Below are 24,851 nucleotides of genomic sequence, written 5' to 3' on the forward strand. Positions count from 1 at the left end.
TCACATGCCTCATTAACAGATGATGGTTCAATTTGAGAAATAAGACATACCTCTTCATTTGCCAATCTTGCTCTTGTCATAACTCCTTTAAATTTGTTTCAAATTATCTGATCTTCAGAATGATTCAATCTTACATACCAGGGTGTCTTAGTTTGATGTTGTTCTTCAATTACTGTGGAATCCTCTGATGGTACCGGGGTAACTGGAACTTCAATCCTGTGCCGGTGGATTTGGTGTAGGTTCATTTGTCACAATTTCTGTTGCCAGTTCAGAGTCTATATACCTTGAAGTTCCTCTGAATTGTTCATCAATCTTTACATTTGTACTCTCAACAATTTTCTGCAATCTCTTATTAAAACATCTATACACCTTGCTCTTAGATGAATAGCCAAGAAATATTCCTTCATCACTTCTAGGATCAAATTTGCCAATATACTCATCTCTTCTAATATAGCATTTACTTCCAAAAATTCTGAAATACTTATAGAGTAGGAGTATTACCAAACCATAGTTCATGAGGGGTCTTATCGGTTTCACCTTTGATGTGAACTTTGTTGATTGTATAGACGGTTGTGCTGACTACTTCTCTCCAATACACATGTGGTAGATTTGCTTCAAATAACATACTTCTTGCTACATCCAAGATAGTTTTGTTTTTCCTTTCAACAACTCCATTCTGTTGTGGTGTCCGAGGTGCTGATAGCTGTCTTTTGATTCCATTCACTTCACAGAATGTATTAAAGCCCTTAAATGTGAATTCTCCTCCTTGATCTGATCTTAAACATTTGATTTTCTTACTGGTTTCAATTTCAACCATTGCTTTGAACAGTTTGAACTTTCCAAGTGCTTCTGATTTTTCTCTGAGAAAAGTAGCCCAACACATTCTAGAATATTCATCAATAACTAGCATGAAATATCTATCACCTTGTAAGCTTTTAGTTCTAGCTGGACCACATAAATCAGTGTGAATCAAATCAAGAGCATTATTGGATTTTTCTGGAATACTTTTGAAACTAGCTCCAACTTGTTTTCCAAATTGACATTCCTCACAATTTTAGGGAGATCTCTAACTGCCTTAGAAGTACTGATCTTCACAATGCAATCAAAGTTTACATGACAGAGTCTCTTATGCCATAACCAACTTTCATCTATATGTGCAATCAAGCATGCCTTTTCACTGTTATTCAAATGAAAGATATTACCTCTAGTCTGATTACCGGTTGCAATTTCCAAACTAGTTCTATTCATGATTTTGCATTTTCCATTCTTAAACTGTAACTGAAATCCTTTCTCAACCAATTGACCAACACTTAAAAAGATTATGCTTTAATCCTTCAACATAGTAGACATTGTCAATGTTATGCTTACCATCAAGAGATATTGTACCCTTACCTTTGATTGAACAGGCTTTGTCATCTCCAAATCTTACTAAACCTCCATTGTATTCTTGAAAGTTCAAGAATTTACATTTGTCTCCTGTCATATGATGTGGGCATCCTGAGTCAATGATCCATTCATCCTTTACTTCAACTTTAGCTGCTAGGGCTTGTTCTACCAGTTGAGTAGTAGGTGCTGGTTGATCTTCTTTTATAGCAACAAAAACCCATCCATTTTTTGTTGGATCCTCATCAGAATCATCAGTCACACCTTCATCAGCAATGTAACAAGATTTGTCTTTGTTCTTCTTAAATCTGTATCTCTGATATTCAGGATTAGGCTTGTATGTTCTTCTAGCTTCTTCTCTCAGTCTAGCATGTCTATCAAGGCATCTTGAAGCCATATGACCAATCTTATTGTAGTTAAAACATTTAAAGGGTGCTTTACCTTCATACTTACTTCCAACTGGACCTTTTGGTATTTTCCTTGCAAATAGTGCTTCAAGTTCTTCAAGCTCTTCATTCTCCTTCCCAGTTTCTTCAAGTTCTCTTGCATAAAAGGCTTTCTAATCTGATTTGTCAAATGATGGAGTAGATGATGTTGATTCTTTAAAGGCCAAATCTGTCTTTATAGTAGCAACAGGACCAAATTCCTCAATTTCAAAAGCTGAAAGTTTTCCAATCAATGTATCCCTAGTTACTGATGTATTAGGCATTGTTCTCAACTCATTTATAGCAGTAACCTTCATTTTATATGCTGGTGGCAATCCTCTTAAGATTTTTGAAACAATTTCATTTACTATTTCCATAAAAGCATAAATCCTTTCATCTTCTTCCATTTTCAGATGTTCATACCTGACTCCGAAGCTTTCAAGTTTTGCAATCTTGACTATGGAATCTCCTTCATTCAGTGTTTCCAAATGATCCCAAATAGCTTTAGCAGTAGACCTATCTGATAATCCCATGATTTGGTGATTTGATAATGCGCGTAAAAGTGCTTCTCTTGCTTTGCAATCATTCTCCTCATCTTAAGCTAAGGTAGTTGGACCAGTCTGACCAGCTACAATAGCAGTATAACCATTCTTTGTAACTTCCCAGATGTCTTTACCAATGCAATTCATATGTGTCTCCATTCTGATCTTCCATATCCCATAGTTGGTTCCATCAAGTTTAGGACTGTCCTTCCTGAAATAATTAGTAGACATTGGATCTCCAGAAGTTGTTAAACTTCTTCAAAAAGAGGACTAGGCTCTGATACCAATTGTTAGGTCCCAGAGACAACTGAGAGGGGGGGGTGAATTAGTTGTCTAATAAATTCAAACCAAAAACCACTTAACCAACTCAATGCTTAATACCAGTAAACTAGTTAAGTATGTTGGTAGACAATGTTAACAGTAAATTGCTATACCGGTAAAGATTAATGCATGAAACATAAATACAAAGTCATCAACAACACATAACACCAATATTTGTACGTGGAAACCCTGTAAGGGGAAAAACCATGGTGGGAAACCTTACCCACAATCAGATGATACTACTGTAGATAGTAAGTGTACATAAATGGGGTCTGCACATGCAAAAAGGCCAATAGCCTAGAGCTCATTGCTCAATCACAAAATGGGAGTCACACTGACTACAGTTGGATGGTTAAGTCCAATAAGAATGTATTGCCCAAAATAGCATCTTCATATGTTGGATTTAGTACCGGTGTAATGCTAATATGCTTTCACAAAAACCTAGCTTCACCTTCAAATGATGTCTTCATGTATACCTTTGCTTAATCTTGCATATACCTTCACATAATTCTTTTTCGCATTCCACATTCAATCTTACAAATAAGATCTTACATTTAAACCATAACCTAAGACCAATTTTAGTAGGTCGGCTCTACAAGATATTACAATAAAAACATTTTACAATCAATATAATATGGGATGCAATAACTGATTAAACATGTCGGCTTAATGCATTTATAAGAATAATAAATCATCTTCATAGCGTGCCATGCTGATCTGGAAAAGATAAACCTGTCAGTGTAACCCTAGGTAACCCTGGACCTATTTGCCAGTAAAAGAAAATATGCAAATATGATTATACTAGTGATTAATTCTTCAAAACAAAGTGTCCACATGATGTCTTCAACATTACCAGGTGTCTTCCATATCATTCCAAATGCTGGTGATTATTATATCCTACCAGTGAACATTATATCCTATCGGTGAAGCATTATATCAGTAACTGTGCAATAGTTACTTGCTTGCCGGTGAATGCTACTGGATCTGCAAAGTGCTAGTGTTTTAGTAGGTGTTGACATCAATGACAAAACCATACCAAAATACCAACAATAATAGCAACTAAGGCATCGACATAACGGTCGCATACTCTCTCTGTAGCTACTCCACATTGTCTTCTTCACCATCAAACTGAACATCATCTCAGCCAGTTTGTCAAGGTGACAAAGCCATCACTCTTCATTTCTTTCGGCAACTCAACATTCCTTCTCTGTCGGTCCAGTGCATATCCTTGATTCACTTGAGACATTACTTTGATTCACTAGTAGATCTAGTGTGAGCCTCCATTCACCTATCTTATACTTATGTCTTATCCCACAGAGCTAAGATGCACACTATGCATAATAGCTTCCCTATTTTTGCAACATACCTTCAAATAGGCACATGTGATCTAGTTTGGAGCACACTCACTGTCAGTCATCTCTTCACATGGTGACTATATCTTCATCCGGTGGGAGTCTCATTGTTCTCCATCCACACAACATACCGGTAACCTGTACATCCTTCTTATACATGTTCCATAAGCTTGCTGGTTAACAACCACTCACTCGGTTGATTTGTCATCTCCATGTCAACACATCACTTACCAATTGACATATTCTCTTTACCAGTGGCAAACTGTACTAGTAACTTGCCCATCTCTTTCACACAACTCAAACACTGACTTGTATTTTGGGGCAAGACCTTTCCTAAGTTTGCATAGAAGGTTGTGTAGTGAGAGGAAAAACTTCTGTGATATCGGCCTATGATGAAAATCAGTTTCATTACCCCTAATTGACAAGTATAAAAGTTGCATTTTCTCTCTCATTTGGGGGAGTTCAAGAGAGTTCAATAAGGTAAAAATTGGCAATCAAGTGCTCAAGAGCATTCAAGCATTCAAGCATCCCTTTCAAGCATTGAGAATGTTAAGTTTTCCTTCAAGGCTAGGTGTTGCATTCAAGTCAAGGATTCAACCATTGAAGAGGATATCCATTTGAACATTCAACTTCATACAAGCAATTCTATCAACATTTATATCATAACCACCCTCGAGGTGATTTACATGTCAGTGTTTTATTTACATTTATTTGCAAGTACTTTATTTCATTACTTGGTTAATTCCAAAACTGGGGTTTGACCTGAAGGCAAACCCCCAATCCCAACCCATTTTCCTCTCTTTTTTGTGTGTAGGTTGCAGGTGTGCAACTATACTTTCGGATTTGGAATTGATTTGCAGAGGCAGAATAACCCTTTTTGTTTTGATGATTTTTCGGAGGCCCGTGTACACTTTTGCCACAGTCCGGTCAACTTTTCCTCAAATTCACAAGGTGGCTTTGTCTCAACATATTACTACCAAATCTAGGTGCATAGCTTCATCCCATGCTTCAATGTCAAGTTATACACAATTCTTTGTCACTTTGCACTTAGTCTTTATACATAATTCAATCAATTCCTTTCCATTCCAAGTAGAAGAGAGGATTAACTTATCATTCTCATTTCATTCAGAATTCTATCTTCTTCTTTGGAGGTTGAATCTATTGAATTTTCCCCCGCTCTTTCAGTGTAATGCATGAAAAGTTTTTGAAGGGAAATCCATAGTGAAACTCTCATCTCTCCTTGGAGGGAAAGGGCAACTTTCCTCTTGATCTCTGATTCACACGTTTTTTACTCACCATTACATTTTGGTGACCATTACATATACATTCTTAGTAATCTTCCAATAATATTCACCAATGCATCTCAAGTGACACTCCATAGGGTTCTTCCAAAGAGTGTAGTTTGTTCCATCAAATCTTAGACTATCCTTCTTGAAAGCATAGGTTACCATCCCGAAACACCTCAAGCGATCAAGCTTCTTTCAGACAATCTAGCTCTAATACCAATTGTTGGCAACAACGCAACAAACTAAGAGGGGGGGGGTGGTGATTAAGTTTGCTAACAAAATTTCATAAACCATCACCACATCAATAACACACATACCACCAAGATTTTTGACATGGAAAACTCAATTAAGGGAAAAAACACAGTGGGAACCTACCCACAATGAGATAATACCCAATTAGAAGTATATGCAATATTACAATGGGGAATACACATGCATTCAGACATAGTGCCTAGAGATCACTACTCAAATAACATAACAAGAAGGGATACAACCCTTGGGAAGACTCAGTCTTACAAAAATATTTAGATTACATTTGGAAGATCATGATCTGGTAGAATAGAATCTCCTCATGCCTGGTTATAGTTCTGATTAAGCACATACTCTAATATGCTCTGATACACTTCTTCACACTTTTGAAAGATCAAAACACTTGTTCACACACTTCTTTGATCACACACATTTGGATACTCTCATAGATACCATGTAGATACATCTCTGATGTGATTATTACATATATTTATACAAATCATCAACCTATATTTTAAGGTCATCTCAACACACATCAGAAATTATAAAAATATAACCATACACGCTACAATATTACATGCAGACCAAAACAATATCGGCTACGACATAGTATGGACCTAAATAAACACCTCAAACACACATCACCTCCTGGAATTATGCCTTGAACATCCACAACACAGTACAATCATCATGTCAGCCAAGAACATGAAGAGCACCACCGGATCAAGGAAATCATTAGTAACATGCACAATGATCAATGCAGACCATCAACACAGATAGGTCACGATCTAGAAACATCCACAAGCACCATGAATTACCATAGAAACAACTACAACATCACCACTTACTATAATCTCCATCATCATTATACCAAACCTCAAGAACACTAACACAACTGATTATGAAACTGAAAGATTCACTTGTGAACCTGCAAATCATGAACCATCTAAATTAAGGACACAAATGAATGTCCCAAACAATTTTCTAAATCTGCACACCAAGATATTTCACCATGGAGCAATGCGGAGAAAAAACTAGAACACTGAACACCACTGAACAATAGAAACAACTGAGAAACCAACTGCAATATTGGATCTCATAACTTGATCAAATCCTCATGCAGACCATTGAAACTTTAGCTAAATCAACTAAAGATACTTATCTCAAAACCATTTAATCCACAACAACTCATCTGCAACACACTGGCCATACCAACTCATTTAATCTGACTACAACACTGGAACACACAAGAATATGTTGGCATCAATGACAACACATCATTCCAACAAACTTCTCAATAATATCCAACAATCTAGTTGATCCATTTTTGCATCTTAATGAGAATATAGTTTGTTCTTATCAATCTTAGTCTCACTTGTTTTGTGCTATCCATTGGGTTCTAGATCTTGGTTATTATTGGCAAATTACTATAAATATGTGTCCTTAGGTCTCATCTTGGTGTCAGTTATCCGTTTATCATCAATAATTTATCTATCTAGTTAGTGAGATTAAAAAAATCCATGTCCCTTTGGGTATATGTAACTTGATCATCTCTTGTCATAGGAATCATATTTTGACTTATCATTCTTTGGTATTTTTAGCATGTATCCTTCCTCACATCAGGCCACATCAATCCCATTTGTCATCATCCTTATATATGAAAAGGCATCTGAGATACTTTGTTAATTCTTTGGTATATTTGGATCTTTTTTTTTCTTTGGTCTCTATGGTCCTTTATATCATGTTGTGTTGTGAATAGTGAAACTAGGAGCATGGTCTTTATTTTCATTTCATTTTTCTTCTTTATTTATCTCACATTATTCCCACATAGATCCTTGTAGTCTCGTGTTAGTTGGGTCATATCTTCTTTTTGTGGTTTTCCAACATCATACCCAACAAAGTTCCTTGCAAATTTTTAAGCTATTGCACTAACCTTTTTATTTTTTGAGTTAGTCCTATGCATCTGATACAAAGTCACATTTTTTTTTTCCTTATACCTTAATTAGTAGGATCTCAATACTAAATCAAAATAAGTGCTCACTACATGGAATTTCTCAAATGAAGCTCAATATTTTCTCATCAATTTACCATACATGCTTCTAATTCAATCATCCTATATTTATATTCCTTGTCTACCAATCCTATCCTCACTTAATCATGGGTTTCATGTGCAAATGTGTCCTTTTCCATCTTGCTTCTTCTATCCACTCTTTTTTCCTTGATCCCTCATCCATGTTTTTTCTTTCTTATCTCCATCTCCTATTTTTTTTGTTCTTGCACTCATTGATAACCACTTGCATTCATCCTTATCATTGCATTTCTATCTAGTTTATTCATCAATAATATGGACTTGTTAGTCCATCCATTATCTTTTTCACCCATTTTATCATCATCTAGTTTCATCGTGTATATTATAGACTTGTTATTCTATCCATTATCCTTTTCACCCATTGCATTACCATATAGTTTTATCTTGTGTAATATACACTTGTTACTAGTCTATCCATTAATCATTTTCATCATTTCATCAACATTAGGCATATGCATCAACATCATAATCCTAGCTCCATCCATAATACATCTAACATAATCATCCACACATTGTGTATGCATCAACTCATCCATTTCAAAAGCACAACCATGTTCTCTTTAACTTGTATGTCCTCTTGGAGGGCCATCATCATCTTCATCCTCACTCAAAAAATATTTCCTACTAATCACATCTTTGATTGACTATGACATCTTCTCTAATCTATCCATCTTCTTTCAAGTCCTATGTTTTAATATTATTTGAAATTGTGCTACTTCCTAACAATATATCAAAGAGGGGTAAAATGTAGACATTTAAAATTGACCACATTTAGTCAATTTACCCCCTTATTCATCTAATTCCCTACCATTTATATTAGTTAAATAATATTATATTATTTAGTTAATATTATATATTTTATTAGGTTGGGGATCTAGCTTGATTGTTGAGAGCTTCTTGTAGTAAGTATGAGGTAACGAGGTCCAATCTCCCCCTAGCCCATGTTGTACCAGAGAGCATGTCACACGAACATCACTAGTCATGTTGAAATGCTTTCCTGATGCACTATAGGTGATAATGGGGCTAATAGATAATCTATTTTATAATATATTATATTCTATTTTTATCTAAATCCTCGCTTAATTTAAATAATTACCTTCAATTATTTACCCTCATCTTTTTCCACTTCTTCAAAATTATCAGATAAATAAATACTATTTATCTAATTACCCTCCTCACATGTCACATCCTCCTTCACTTTTTATAATATCCTAATCCTTACCTAATCTCTCCCTAATTTTTTTAACATTCCCTATTCTTAATCAAGTGGTGTTTACCCACTTAAAATCCTCACACAATGTCATGTTGGCATTATGTGAACCGGCAAGAGCCTTATGTAAAACTGGCATGAAGACATAATGATATTGTGTGTTGTCATTGATGTCAATATGAGACATAGTGTGAACTGGCACATGAGATAAGTGAAGAAAGAGATATCGACATATGTGTGAACCGGTATATGCCAAAGTGAAGTGGCACATTTGTTCAAAGTGAATCGGCATGCAGTTATGGGAACCGGCACATGGAAGCACTGTATGACTACCAGTTGGTAAGGCAGCTTCCACTTTGGGGTTTCCAGTTGGAGTATCTCAAGTCTGTGTGACTCAATCGGTGATCTTTGTGTGATGAGTTAGTAGTATGATGGAGGACAAATCATGTTGCCATGTAAGCTCTGTGCGCGTAAAGGATCTTGCATGAAGAAGACTATTCCTATCTACCTCGCGAATGTGCGAAGTCTGTCAAATTGTGATAACACATGATGGGTTATCAGCCGCCATGAAAACAGTGGATAATGGACGATGGAGAATGTCTTGAGATCGACTCAAGACTGGTGCATCCAATGCAGTATGTTTCAATGGTTAGGATCGAACCGTTTGAATCGCTCAACCTAACAGGTTTAGGGTTTAGGGTTTTTGCTACCGACCTGTATGTTCCCTATAAGGTTGATGCTAGGTTTCTGTCTAAATTTGTTGGCAAAAAGTTGTGAGTGTGTATCCAATGAAAGTGATACAAGATTCTTGCCAGACCATAGGAGAAAAGAGATACTTGCAAAGTGTATGTACAGAAAGAAAAGAGGAGCCTAAACGGATCTGTATTAGTATTAAGTACTGCTAACAGATCATTGTAATACCTATTGATCTCTAACCACTTCAACAGTTGCAAAATCCCCTAACAGGGTAGCCTTAACTGGCTTGATTCAAAATCCCTTAAATCGGGTGGTCTTAACCGGCTTGCTATAAATCCCTTAACTGGGCAACTTGAAGCTAATGAGTTCTGAGAAGCTAGAGAAGCTTAGGAGATCCTTTCAGCTATTGAGTTCTTAAAATCCTCTAACAAGGTGACCCTACTGGGTTAAACCCTTAACCGGGTATCCCTTAATCGAGTGATCCCTAACAGGATCGGTTCCTACCAGAACCTATTGTAATGTTCTTAACCGGACAAGGCTCCTAACAGAGCAAACTTCTAAAGAGTTCAAAAAGTAGCTTGTGGGTATTCATCCCCACTGTGGTTTTTCCCAGTTGGGTTTCCACGTGAAAAATATGTGTGTCATGTGAAATGCTTTTGTCTTGTGATGCTTTGTTTTATCTGTTAAGCACATGAAGTTTCTATGTTTCATGTCTGTCTATAAAACACATTGAACTTGTTGTTGTGAAGATTTGATGGTTAGGTCTACTAGTTCATGCATGAGAATATTATGATAATGTGGTATTGAGCTAAGAGAAAAGCCTAGTAAAAGACTGGTTCATGACTGTTTGAGTTATTCTGGATGCTACCGGTTGCACTCTGTTTTACTGGTATTTATGTTTATCAGTCATTGTGAGTGTTTTCTGTCAAACCAGTTTTGGACCACATTTTGTGTCTGTACTGATTCACCCCCCCCTCTCAGTACCGTTTTGGTACTAGTGGTTCATCATTGAGTTATCAATTGGTATCAGAGCACTCCAGGTCCTCTGTGTTGTAAGCTTAACCACTGTGGTTGAAGCAACTAGAACTATGTTGATCCAAGGAAAGGTTGCTCACACCTTTTGGAGAGAAGTGGTGAGCACTGCAGTTTACACTATGAACCAGGTACTCATCAAAAAGGGCAAGGACAAAACTCCTTATGAGTATTGGACAGGTAAGACCCCTGTGGTAATTTATTTTAAGGTCTTTGGTAGCAAATGTTACATCAAGAGGAGTGAACATTATGGCAAATTTGAAGCTAAATGTGATGAAGGAATATTTCTAGGATATTCCACCAAGAGTAAAGCTTTCAAGTGCTACAACAATAGGACTCGGAGAATTATGGAAAGCATCAATGTAAGAGTTGATGAATCCTCTGAGAAGACTGAGAAAACTGGCAGTGAGGAAGTTGTAAATGAACCGGTTGCAACCTTCTAGGAACCGATTGTCAGTCAAGCAAGCACTAGTAACAGTGTTCCTGAACCGGTGAATGTTGATACTGATGAAGATAAGGATGAAGAAGAAAAGCAAGAAGAATCAATTAAGACCATTCCTCGGTATGTCAAGTTGAATCATGATCCCAAGTAGATCATAGGTGATAAGGAGGTAGGAATCCTTACTAGAAGAAAGATCAGAGAAAACTTATGCATGATCTCTGAATTTGAGCCTAAATCATTCAAAGAGGCTCATAATGATGAAGACTGGATCAAGGCAATGGAAGAAGAACTTGACTAGATAGAGAAAAATGGTACATGGTCCTTGGTACCCAGACCAGAGCATAAGAATGTCATTGGCACCAAATGGGTGTTCAGAAATAAGTTGAATGAGGATGGCACAGTGATTAGGAATAAAGCCAGACTAGTATGCAAAGGATATGCTCAAGAAGAAGGTGAAGACTATGGGGAAACCTTTGCTCCTATAGCCAGATTGGAAGGAGTTCGTATGCTTCTTGCATATGCAGCTTTTAAGAGATTCAAGGTGTATCAAATGGATGTAAAATCTGCATTCCTAAATGGTGTACTTGAAGAAGAGGTATATATTGAGCAACTAGATGGGTTTACCCTATTTGAAGACAGTGACATGGTATGTAGGCTACACAAAGCATTATATGGTCTAAAGCAAGCACCTAGGGCATGGTATGAGCGCCTACATTCCCATCTTGTGAAGATTGGATTTGAAATAACAAGTGAAGATAGTAATATCTACTTGAAGTTTGAAGAAGATCAGATCCTGATCTGTGAAGTCTTTGTTGATGACATCATCTTTGGTGGAGATGACAAGATGAGTCATGAGTTTGCTGATGAGATGAAGAAAGAGTTTGAAATGCCACTCATAGGGGAGATTAAGTTCTTCATTGGACTGCAGATCCAGCAGATGAAAGATGGAATCTTCATCACTCAATCCAAATATGTCAAAGAGGTGTTGAAGACTTTTGGCATGGAAGATAGCAAACCGGTTGGTACACCGATGGTGACCGGTTGCAAATTGACAAAGGAAGATGATTCCACACTGGTGGATGAGAAGGAATATCGATCAATGATTGGTAAGTTGCACTATGTAGTGCATAGCAGACCGGATATTGCACATGCAGTTGGCATCATTGCAAGGTTCCAGAAGAGTCCAAAAGAATCTCACTTGAGTGCAGTCAAGCAGATTCTTAGGTATCTGAAGGGAACAATTGACTATGGATTGTGGTACCCATACAGCAATAATTTCAATCTGAAACTATTCACAGATGCTGATTGGGTCGGTAATGTGGATGACCAGAAGAGCACAACCAGTGGTGCATTCTTTCTCAGTGGTAGACTGGTCTCATGGATGAGGAAAAAGTAGAGTTGCATCTCTCAGTCTACAGCGGAAGCGGAGTATGTTGCAACTTTCATGAACTGTACTCATACAATCTGGATGAAGCATGTACTGGAAGGCTTCAAGATCCCTGTACCTGAACTGGTAAGTATATTCTGTGATAACACAAGTGCTATCAATATATCAAAGAATTCGGTTTTACATTCTAGAACCAAGCATTTTGAGCTTAAGTATCATTTCTTGAGGGAAAAGGTTCAGAATAAAGAGATTGCACTGCAGCATGTGTCCAGTAAGGAGCAGTTAGTAGACATATTCACCAAGCCTCTCCCAAAGACAACATTTGTGCATCTGAGAGGTGAATTAGAGGTATTGCTCCTTCAAGAGGTGAACTAAAAGTGGTTGTTCCACATTAGTCAAGTACTGGATTGACAAATTTTTGGTTGATTGGTGTGTTTAAGGATGCTACTCCTCAGGGGGAGCAGCATAAGGAAACAGTGGTGATTGTAACTCCACTTTGGCATTGTTGTCAAAGGGGGAGAAGAAGTGAAGCGAAAAGATATTTGCAGCAAATGGGGAGAAGAAGTGAAGCAAAAAGACATCTGCAGCAAATGGGGAGAAGATGTGAAGCAGAGAAGATATCTTTTGTATATTGCCATCAATGCCAAAGGGGGAGGTTGTTGGCATTATGTGAACTGACATGAGCCTTATGTAAAACTGGCATGAAGACATAATGATATTGTGTGTTGTCATTGATGTCAATATGAGACATAGTGTGAACCGGCACATGAGATAAGTGAAGAAAGAGATACCGACATATGTGTGAACCGGTATATGCCAAAGTGAAGCGGCACATTTGTTCAAAGTGAACCGGCATGCAGTTATGGGAACCGGCACATGGAAGCACTGTATGACTATTGGTTGGTAAGGTAGCTTCCACTTTGGGGTTTTCGGTTGGAGTATCTCAAGTCTATGTGACTCAATTGGTGATCTTTGTGTGATGAGTTAGTAGTATGATGGAGGATAGATCGTGTTGCCAAGTAAGCTTTGTGCGCGTAAAGGATCTTGCATGAAGAAGACTATTCCTATCTAGCTTGGGAATCTGCGAAGTTTGTCAAATTGTGATAATGCATGATGGGTTATGAGCCACCATGAAAATAGTGGATAATGGATGGTGGAGAATGTCTTGAGATCGACTCAAGACTGGTGCATCCAATGCAGTATGTTTCAATGGTCAGGATTGAACCGTTTGAATTGCTCAACCTAACAGGTTTAGGGTTTAGGGTTTTTGCTACCAACCTGTATGTTCCCTATAAGGTCGATGTTAGGTTTCTATCTAAAGTTGTTAGCAAAAAGTTGTGAGTGTGTATCCAATGAAAGTGATACAAGATTCTTGCCAGACCGTAGGAGAAAAGAGATACCTACAAAGTGTATGTGCAGAAGGAAAAGAGGATCCTAAATGGATCTGTATTAGTATTATGTACTATTAACAGATCATTGTAATACCTATTGATCTCTAACCACTTCAACAGTTGCAAAATCCCCTAACAGGGTAGCCTTAATTGGCTTGATTCAAAATCCCTTAAATCGGGTGGTCTTAATCGGCTTGTTGTAAATCCCTTAACCGGGTAACTTGAAGCTAATGAGTTCTGAGAAGCTAGAGAATCTTAGGAGATCCTTTCAGCTATTGAGTTCTTAAAATCCTCTAACAAGGTGACCCTACCGCGTCTAACCCTTAACCGGGTATCCCTTAATCGGGTGATCCCTAATAGGATCGGTTCCTACCAGAACCTATTGTAATGTTCTTAACCAGACAAGGCTCCTAACATAGCGGACTTCTAAAGAGTTCAAAAAGCAGCTTGTGGGTATTCATCCCCACCGTGGTTTTTCCCAATTGGGTTTCCATGTGAAAAATATGTGTGTCATGTGAACTGCTTTTGTCTTGTGATGCTTTGTTTTATCTGTTAAGCACATGAAGTTTCTATGTTTTATGCCTGTCTATAAAACATATTGAGCTCATTGTTGTGAAGATTTGATGGTTAGGTCTACTAGTTCATGCATGAGAATATTATGATAATGTGGTATTGAGCTAAGAGAAAAGCTTAGTAAGTGACCGGTTCATGACTGTTTGAGTTATTCTGGATGCTACTGGTTGCACTTTATTTTACCGGTATCTATGTTTATCAGTCATTGTGAGTGTTTTCTGTCAAATCGGTTTTGGACCACATTTTGTGTCTGTACTGATTCACCCCCCCCCCCCTCTCAGTACCAGTTTGGTACTAGTGGTTCATCATTGAGTTATCATGTCACCCCTCACACTCAACCTTAAATGCACCCCTTTTTAGAAAAGACCCCATGTACTTGTGTCACAACCCATTTTAGACACATGAGTTTTAGATTATTTTTACTTACCAAACATTTATATTTGATATTACTATGCTAATAAATATGCGTAATGAAATTGATTTAGTTATTAATGTGATTAATGATTGAAGAAGTCAAGAAATACAACTTCAGAGATCCCAAGAGAACCTACAAGAAAAATACCTGTCACAAGAGAAGATTTGAGACAAAAACACAATAATGGCTCTGAAGAAACAGAATATCATTCAGAGAGGGAATCAGTAATAAAAAAGTACAATACACTCCTTATAAAAGGATATTAGCAACCCTAAAGGTGTGCAACCCTAAATATGTGCAACCCTAAAGAAACCCTAAACGGATAATATGTATTTAATAATTAAAATAATTATTAAATACCTACAATATTATTAAATGTTGAAGTTTAGCTTACGCATAGAGTATAATACACTAATAAATAAATAAATAATTATTAGCTAATACAAGATAACTCTAACACCCCCCCTTAAGATGAACTTAGGGAGTAGCTAAAAAACTAAATGCATGAAAGAAAAATGCAACTACATGAAGAAGGCAAATTTGGGCCCCAACAACAAGGCCTGATGAGGTACCCAATCACAACCAGATATATATGAACCAGAGAAATAGAGAAAACCATGTGGGAAAAATATCTACTCCAAAAGAGATGGAAAAAGCAAGTGAAGGACTAAAGAATGTTCCAAAAGATACGAACAAAAGAAGAGCAAAAGAATCACTGAAGCATGAAGAACCTGCAAACACTGTTGAAGAATAATTGTCGATCTAAAGAACCTCCACTAAAATAGAAGATGATTATCTAGAGAAGACTATAATCTGTATGAGTGCTCTCAGATAACACTACTCGAATCAGATGGCAAACAAAGATAAACAATTGAACTCGAAGATACAAATTGCATAAAAAACCAAAGCCTGAAGGGTTGATCCAACGAACCAAGGAAGAATTACAACAATAGGATAAACCTCCCCATAATGCGGACAAGGGTGAGGGACAGGTGCACTGAAAAGCACAACCAACAAGAACTGCATGACGAAGAACCGGGAACATCAAAGGTGCAGAGAAAGAAAATAGTGTTGTGGAATGAACACTCACTTGACACACATCATGAGGATAAAATCATGGAAGGAACACTCATGTGACAAAGGTAGATGGAAAACAAAGACAAACATCAACCCCCCCATGGCACTTTATAATGTAGTGCATGTACAATAAGGCACAAGATGTGCAAGATCCCAAGTGAACAATGCATGGTAGCACTTCATCTCAATGTGTTTGCATAAAGAAAATTCTTACAAAAAAAATCTATAATGATCAAAAGAGACATAAGGATAGAAATACAAAAAGAACAACCAAAGACGAGACATCCTACTCAAAGAAAGAGATCCCAGGACCTAAAACATCCAAGATATTCCCCAGAGTGTTGAAAATTTAAAAAAATGAATAAAATGTACTTGGAGTAGAATATGGAAAGAAAACTCATATGATTGGAAATTGCACAAAACAAGATTTCTAACGATATAAAAAATTTCAAAAACGGAGTTTGGATGCTCAAGTTATGTCTCCGAGAGTGCAAAAAAGAACCTCTGGCTTTGATAGAAAAAAAAACCATCAAAAAAGAAAAATAAAAAAAATCAAACCTCTAGATCTAGATAGAGCTCGGAAAGAGATTTCTGGCGATATAAGGTTTGTCAAAAAACACCTCTGTGTTCCCAAGATATGGCCAAAAGATTGAAGGTGCTTCAAATGGGCCTAGAAGGGGCCTGAAGACTGCCTACATAGTGTTGATGTCAGTGGAATATTCCTAGAATATGATGGTATGATGAAAGAACAAGGATCCGGTCAACTATTGAGAGGGGGAGGTGAATCAATAGATAGAAGAACTAATAAAACTTCACCAATCTCAAAATCAATCTCTCAAAGTAAACTTAGAACTATCAATGCAATATCTCTATCAAGATAAAAATTGTCAAGCTAAACCAGTTGATTGTTACAACAGATAACCATAATCAACTTGTAACTTACAAACATCAAATACTTTTACTGATATAAGTAATACTTCATATTGCTTCCAGTTATAATAACTTATCAAAGTGCATTAAGTAGTTAAGAAATCAACCATAATAAAACATAATCAACTATAATGCCTTGTTAGAAGCAATACCCTGTGAGGAGTAACCTTTGTAAAGGATTTATAATCCAAGCTAATGGATCACCTTATTAGAGGATTTGAATAATACCAAGATTGTTAGAGCTTACTCGGCTAGGGGATTTAACTATTGTAATTGTAAGAAAACAACAGGAGTTTGCTGATCTGTTTGGATAGCACTTCACTTGCTTGTTCAGATCCTTTTCATGCTCCTATCTGCCTTTACTCAAACTGTAGATAAAACATCTTGTTCGGCAACCACACACTCAATTCAAATTTTCCAACACACTCAAAATAAAACAACTCATCGACCTTATAAACAAATCAACTAGCCTAGTAACACAACAAAAACCTAATTCTCATAGAGATTACAAACAAGTCGATTCAAGTATGACCGTTGGATGACATAACAATCTCTACACATGATTCAAGAAAGCCTTGACCGCTCCTTGATCACTGCTTCATCGAACTTAGTAACTCATCACGCACTTTGCATTACATGTAGTATACTTGCTCATTCCCAAGACAAAAATCCATTACCTAAACGCGCCAATCACTTTGAAACTCTCTTCATAAAATATGCATACGTGTCATAATCATTATCGCTCATCATCAGATCATAAATCAATATAGCCAATTCACAAAACTTAACTGGTTGGGGCTTATCAAAACAATAGGTAGGGTTTACCAGTTCAACTCTCTAATACTTAGCAATATCGGTTCACTCCACAGACTAACCTACCAATTATGGTTTCCTTTCACTAGCTCTTCCTATCGGTTACAAAACAACATTACAACAACATCATTACCGGTTAATTGACATCAATGACAATATAACAAATTATTAATTCAATTTTCATGCAAATTCCAACAATCTCCCCCTTTGGCATTGATGGCAATAAAAATATCAATACCATTGATTGTTGTGATTGTGAATAGGAATCCTGGTTTACATTTTACCATGTACTCTCCTTGTCTTCAACTTGTCTTCAGTTTGTCATCAATTACTAGTTGGTTGTACATCTTGCCTTTGTCAATCATACAATTCTGCTCACAATGATCATATATTTCTTCTCCCCCTTTGACAACAATGCCAAAGTGAAAGTAAAACATGCAATGTAAAACTTCATTGTGTAACATCAACAACCTGCAACTTGATGCTCCCCTTGTGGAATAACTCCACTTCTACACCAATCCTGCTGTAAACTTCTGCAAGTAGCTCCAGGACTGATGTAATCTACATCAATGCTCAATTTATCTCATGAAAGGGTACTACCCCTAGCTAACTTCTAAGATACTCAAAGTAGTCTTAGGAAGAGGTTTAGTAAAGATATCTACAAGATGCTCCTTGGTAGAAGCATGCTCTAAGATCACATCTTTACTTTGTACTTTTTCCCTCAAGAAATGATACTTCAATTCAATGTGCTTGGTACGTGCGTGCATGATAGGGTTCTTTGAAATATTTATGGCACTGGTATTGTCACATAAGATCTTTACAGGTTTCGTAAACTTCATCTTAAAATCTTCCAAAATGTGCCTCATCCAGATAGCCTGTGTACAATTCATATAAGCTGCAACATACTCAGCTTCAGTAGTGGACTGTGAAATACAAGTCTACTTCTTACTACTCCATTAAACAAGTCTTCCTCCCAGAAAGAATGTTCCACCGGTTGTGCTTTTTCGGTCATCAACATTACCTACCCAATCAGCATTTGTGTACACCTTCAAATCAAAGTTTCCTTCATATGGATACCATAATCCATAGTCAATAGTACCTTTCAAATATCTAAAAATCCTCTTGGTTGCTATCAAATGTGTTTCCTTCAAATTCTTCCGAAATCTTGCAACTAGACCAAGAGTTTCCTTATATTTTGGTGAAAGTTTGAGTAACTTGAGTATGGATATCTGAGCAAGAGTTTTCCGCAGTTGATCAACTAAGTTATATTGAGTCTTGGAGATAGTGGTTGTTGTTGATGTATGCCCTTTCAAGACATATTTTTGAGCTCTAGTGGTTACATTGATTGATTCATGTTCGTGTTTGTCTTTGATTTTAATGATATTTACTTGATTGGCATCTGTCGATATATGATTGATGGTGTTATTGTATACGCGATTTATGCGAGCTCCTCTGGTATTGTTTGATGATGAAGCTCCATCCTTGTTGTAATTTGGAAGAGGATTTTAAAGGCATCATGATCACCATTTGTCTTGAGACCATTGATCGTTAAATCACCTCCATCAATCATATCTTGAACAATGTTTTTAAGCCTCATACAATCATTTGTTTGATGTCCTTTTCTTCGATGAAGTTCACAGAAGTGTGATTCATTCCACCAAGGTGGTTTGACATGGGGTTCAAAGTTGTTTATAGCTGGTAATGTGATAATATTGTTTGCCAAGAGTTCTTGGAATGCTGATTCTAAGGATTGCCCCAATGGTGTGTAAATGTGCTTATTTGGAAAATTGTTGGTGTTACCCCTTGAATTTGGATTAGGTCCTCGATTTGGGTTGTCATCTTGGGTATTGTTGGTGTTGTTTGCATTTGAAGGTCCCGGATTGGTATTTTGCGTATAAGTGTTAGTGCTTTGGTTAGCACCCTTTTGATTCTTGGTAGCCTAAGGATTACCGGATAAAGCCAATACTAGTTGTTTGGATTTTATATCATTAGCATCGGTTCCTCCCTTGTTACCAGCGTTTTTGTTTCTGGTCTAGAACCTAGATTTTTCTAAGTTGTTGTTGTTGTTCTGGTTGTTGAAATGAAAGTTGGATGAATTAGTTCCTTCTTTGAAGAACTTCAATGTTCCTTTCTTAATACCTACCTCCTCTACTTGGATTCTGTTTTCGATCAACTTGGAAAAAGATTGTATGCATTGGAGCTTGAGTATGTAACTCATCTCACTATTCAGATTGTCGATGAAAATTTCCATCTTTTCCTTTTCGGGCACATCTCGAGGATATGTTGAAACCATCTATCTCCAATGTTGAAGAAACACCATGAATGTTTCATTATTTTTTTGTTTGGTATTACATACATCTAGCATGGTGATTGCATGTTGAATATTGTAGGAGTATTGAGTGATAAATTTATTGACCAACTCATCAAAGGATCTGATGGGAGGTGTAAGTTTGGATAACCACTCAATTGTTTGTCCTCCCAAGCTTCTTGGGAATAGCCTCATCAAATAGGTGTCATCATGGGCAAATTCAAGGCTCATGGTACAAAACTCTGGAACATGATCGCAACGATCGCCCTTACCATCATATTTGTCATATTTTGGTATGTCTGAATTCGGGGGAAAAGGTATCATGTTCAATATTCTGTCAAAGGGGTAAGGACAAATTTTGTTTGAGGAATACCGTACTATGGTTCCCTCTTGTATGTCCTACATTTGTCTTTGTAGAATTTACATTTGTTGTGTAAGAGTGACCATGGGCGTATTTGTTTGCTAAGGGAAGGGTTCTTCCCTTTTGTTATCCCTAGTTCGGGCATGAATGTGATCTGGTATGTTATGTTGTTCAGGTATGTTTTGCTCAGGTATGTTTTGTTCAAGTTCATTTATTTCCTCTTCTCTCCATTGTTCTTGATAATTATAATTTTGAGACCTTGTCCTAAAGATTTTAGTGTCAAAGTCTTCTGTAATCCTAACTCCTTTTCTTGTTAGCATGAGCATGTATTTTTTAGCCTCTATGAGTCTTTCCATAAGTTTTTGAAAGGAGGCGCTTTCTTGACATTCTTGGAGGAGCTCCTCAGTAATTTTTGTTTCCTCCAGATTTCGATACTCGAAAGGATTTGATAGTCTTTGACCCATATTGGACTCTAGTTTTGGCTCACTTTGTTTGTTTTGTTGAGAGTGAGTGATAGCGGGCATCTAATAGAAACTTTCTATGACAAAGGGGATGAACTCTTCTTGTTGTTGTTGTTCGGGGGTTGGTGGTTCAAATCAAGATATGTTATAAGTGATGTAAACTTTCGGGAAGAAAGTTGTATTGATCTTTCCTCCATGATTTAAGCGTTGGCTAAATGCTGATTTTTGGCAAAAGGCTCTACTTCTCAATGGCTCTTCATCAATTTCGTTTGACTTGTCTTGAGGATATAAGAGCATATGATGGCGAAATGTGCGATGATATTTGAAGAGTTGGTGATTGATGTAGAGAAATCTATTCCATTTGGCAAGTTTCTGGGACTAGGTTGTCCTTTCTTCAATTTAGTGTTGCGATGAAGAATTTTTCTTCTCAAAATACAAGGAATGGTCATACACAGGTGATCAATGGTTTCCTTTGATTTGGTTGGATTATGATACTTGGTTTGAAAACTTAAGCCTACTTTATCAAATGAAGGTTTAGATGCCCTCTCATGACAAAGTGCGTCAAATGATATGGAATAAGAGTTTCCTGATATGGAGACTTGATTTGACAACTTAGGTTTAAACTAGGCATGTTTTGATGATGGATTTTGTTTAATTGGCGGATCTTGTGATCAATGTGATGATGTTACCCAATTTTGATAGGAGAAAGTGTTTATCTCTAGGTAGTTTTAGATTTTTGACAACTGTTGTTCTAAGAATGACTTCTTTGATTGTTTGGAATATTCTTTGATGTTTTGATTCACGTTTTTCCTCATGAGGTCGACTAAAGATCCAAAAGGGTATTCAAAACTGATGTTAAAATTTTTCCAGAATGTTCAGTTTTTCTCTCTATTTTTCACAGTTTTACCTATGCGATAAGACAGAGACTGGATGCGCTAAAGTTTGAATCAGATGCGCTATTTTAAACAACCAATGCGCTAATCTTCCCGCTCTATGCGCTAAACCAGAGTTTGAATTTTGCTTATGACAAGAATGGTTATGCATTGATCTATCCTAAGTGTGCACTAAAGTTTAGACTGAGATTAAGAGTGCAAAGCATAGAAGACTGAAGTAATGCTTGAATGCATTAACAAGGAGTTATCAGAGATCTAATAAAGTATTCTATGCTAATATCTAGATCATTCACTTGTCGATTACTAATATCTTCAACAAGTTTGAAACCCTTAACCTGGTAGGCCCAGCCAAGGCTATTGTAAATCCTCTAACAAGGTGGTTAATAGTTATGGATCTGAATGTTGGTATTTTGGTATGGTTTTGTCATTGATGTCAACACCTACTAAATACACCTACTTTGGAGATCCAGCAACATTCACCGGCAAGCAGTACTCTGTGCAACAGTTACTGGTATATGATTAACCGGTAGGATATAATTTTCACCGGTACCTGGAATGACATGGAAGACACTTGGTAATGTCGAAGACATCATGTGGACACTTTATTTTGAAGTAATAATCATTGGTATATTCATATTTGCATATTTGCTTTTACTAACAAATAGGTCCAGGTTATCTAGGGTTACACCGACAGTTTTATCTTTTCCAAATCAGCATGGCACGCTATGGAGATGATTTATTATTCTTGTAAATGCATTAAGCCGACATGATTAATCAGTTATTGCATTAGATATTATATTATTTGTAAAATGTTTTTATTGTAATATCTTGTAGAGCCGACCTACTAAAATTGGTCTTAGGGTATGGTATATATGTAAGATCTTATTTGTAAGATCAAGTGTGGAATGTGAAAAAGATTCAAGTGAAGGTATATGCAAGATAAAGCAGAGGCATACACGAAGACATCATTTGAAGGTGAAGTTAGGTTTTTGTAGAAGCATATCAGCATTACACTGGTATTGAATTCAGCATATGAAGATGCGATTTTGTGCAGTACATTCTTATTGGATTTAACCATCCAACTGTAGTCAGTGTGACTCCCATTTGTGATTGAGTAGCGAGCTCTAGGTTGTTGGTCTTTCTGCATGTGCAGACCCCTTTTGTACACTTACTATTTTCAGTAGTATCATCTGATTGTGGGTAAGGTTTCCCACTGTGGTTTTTCCCCTTACAGGGTTTCCACGTACAAATATTGGTGTCATGTGTTGTGGATGACTTTGTGTTTATGTTTCATGCATTAATTCTTACCGGTATAGCAGTTTACTGTTAACACTGTCTACGGGCATACTAAATTGGTTTACCGGTATTATGTATTAAGTTGGTTAATAAGTTTTTGATTTGAATTTATTAGACAACTGATTCACCCCCCCCCCTCTCAGTTGTCTCCGGGACCTAGCAATTGGTATCAGAGCCTCGTCCTCTTTTTACAGAAGTTTAACAACTTGAGGAGATCCAATGTCTACTAATTATTTCAGGAAGGATAGTCCTAAACTTGATGGAACCAACTATGGGATATGGAAGATTAGAATGGAGACACATCTGAATTGCATTGGCAAAGACATCTGGGAAGTTACTAAGAATGGTTATACTGCTACTGTAGCTAGTTAGACTGCTCCAACTACTTTAGCCAAAGATGAAGAAAATGATTGCAAAGCAAGAGAAGCACTCTTGAGCGCATTATCAGATCAACAAATCATGGGATTATCAGATAGGTCTATTGCTAAAGCTATTTGGGATCATTTGGAAACACTGAATGAAGGAGATTCCACAGTCAAAATTGCAAAACTTGAAAGCTTCTGAGTCAGGTATGAACATCTGAAAATGGAAGAAGATGAAAGGATTTATGCTTTTATGGAAATAGTAAATGAAATTGTTTTGGGTATTAAATGTTGTGGAGGAACCTTAGGTGAGGATGAAATTATTTCAAAAATCTTAAGAGGATTGCCACCAGCATATAAAATGAAGGTTACTGCTATAAATGAGTTGAGAACAATGCCTAATACATCAGTAACTAGGGATACATTGATTGGAAAATTTTCAGCTTTTGAAATTGAGGAATTTGGTCCTATTGCTACTATAAAGACTGATTTGGCCTTCAAAGCATCAACATCATCTACTCCATCTTTTGACAAATCAAACTGGAGAGCCTTTTATGCAAAAGAACTTGAAGAAACCAGGAAGGAGAATGAAGAGCTTGAAGAACTTGAAGCACTATTTGCAAGAAAAATGCCAAAGGGTCCAATTGGAAGTAAGTATGAAGGTAAAGCACCCTTTAAATGTTTTAACTGCAATAAGATTCGTCATATGGCTTCAAGATGCCCTGATAGACATACTAGACTAAGAGAAGAAGCTAGAAGAACATACAAGCCTAATCTTGAATATCAGAGATATAGATTTAAGAAGAACAAAGATAAATCTTGTTACTTTGCTGATGAAGGTGCGACTAATAATTCTGATGAGGATCCAACAGACAATGGATGGGTTTTTGTTGCTATAACAGAAGATCAACCGGCACCTATTGCTCAACTGGTAGAACAAGCCCTAGCAGCTAAAGTTGAATCAAAGGATGAATGGATTATTGACTCAGGATGCTCACATCACATGACTGGAGACAAAGGTAAATTCTTGAACTTTCAAGAATACAATGGAGGTTTGGTAAGATTTGGAGATGACAAAGCCTGTTTAATCAAAGGTAAGGGTTCAATATCTCTTGATGGTAAACATAACACTGACAATGTCTACTATGTTGAAGGATTAAAGCATAATCTTTTAAGTGTTCGTCAATTAGTTGAGAAAGGTTTTCAGTTACAATTTAAAAATGGAAAATGCAAAATCATGAATAAAACTGGTTTGGAAATTGCAACCAGTAATCAGACTAGAGGTAATATCTTTCACTTGAATAATAGTGAAAAGGCATGCTTAATTGTACATATAGATGAAAGTTGGTTATGGCATAAAAGACTATGTGATGTAAATTTTGATTGCATGGTAAAAATCAGTACTTCTAAGGCAGTTAGAGATCTACCTAAAATTTTGAAACCTCAGAATACAATTTGCAAGGAATGTCAATTTGGAAAACAAGTTAGAGCTAGTTTGGAAAGTATTCCAGAAAAATCCAATAATGCTCTTGATTTAATTCACACTGATTTATGTGG

Source organism: Cryptomeria japonica, chromosome 5 (genome assembly GCF_030272615.1).
Source record: "Cryptomeria japonica chromosome 5, Sugi_1.0, whole genome shotgun sequence".
NCBI lineage: Eukaryota > Viridiplantae > Streptophyta > Pinopsida > Cupressales > Cupressaceae > Cryptomeria > Cryptomeria japonica.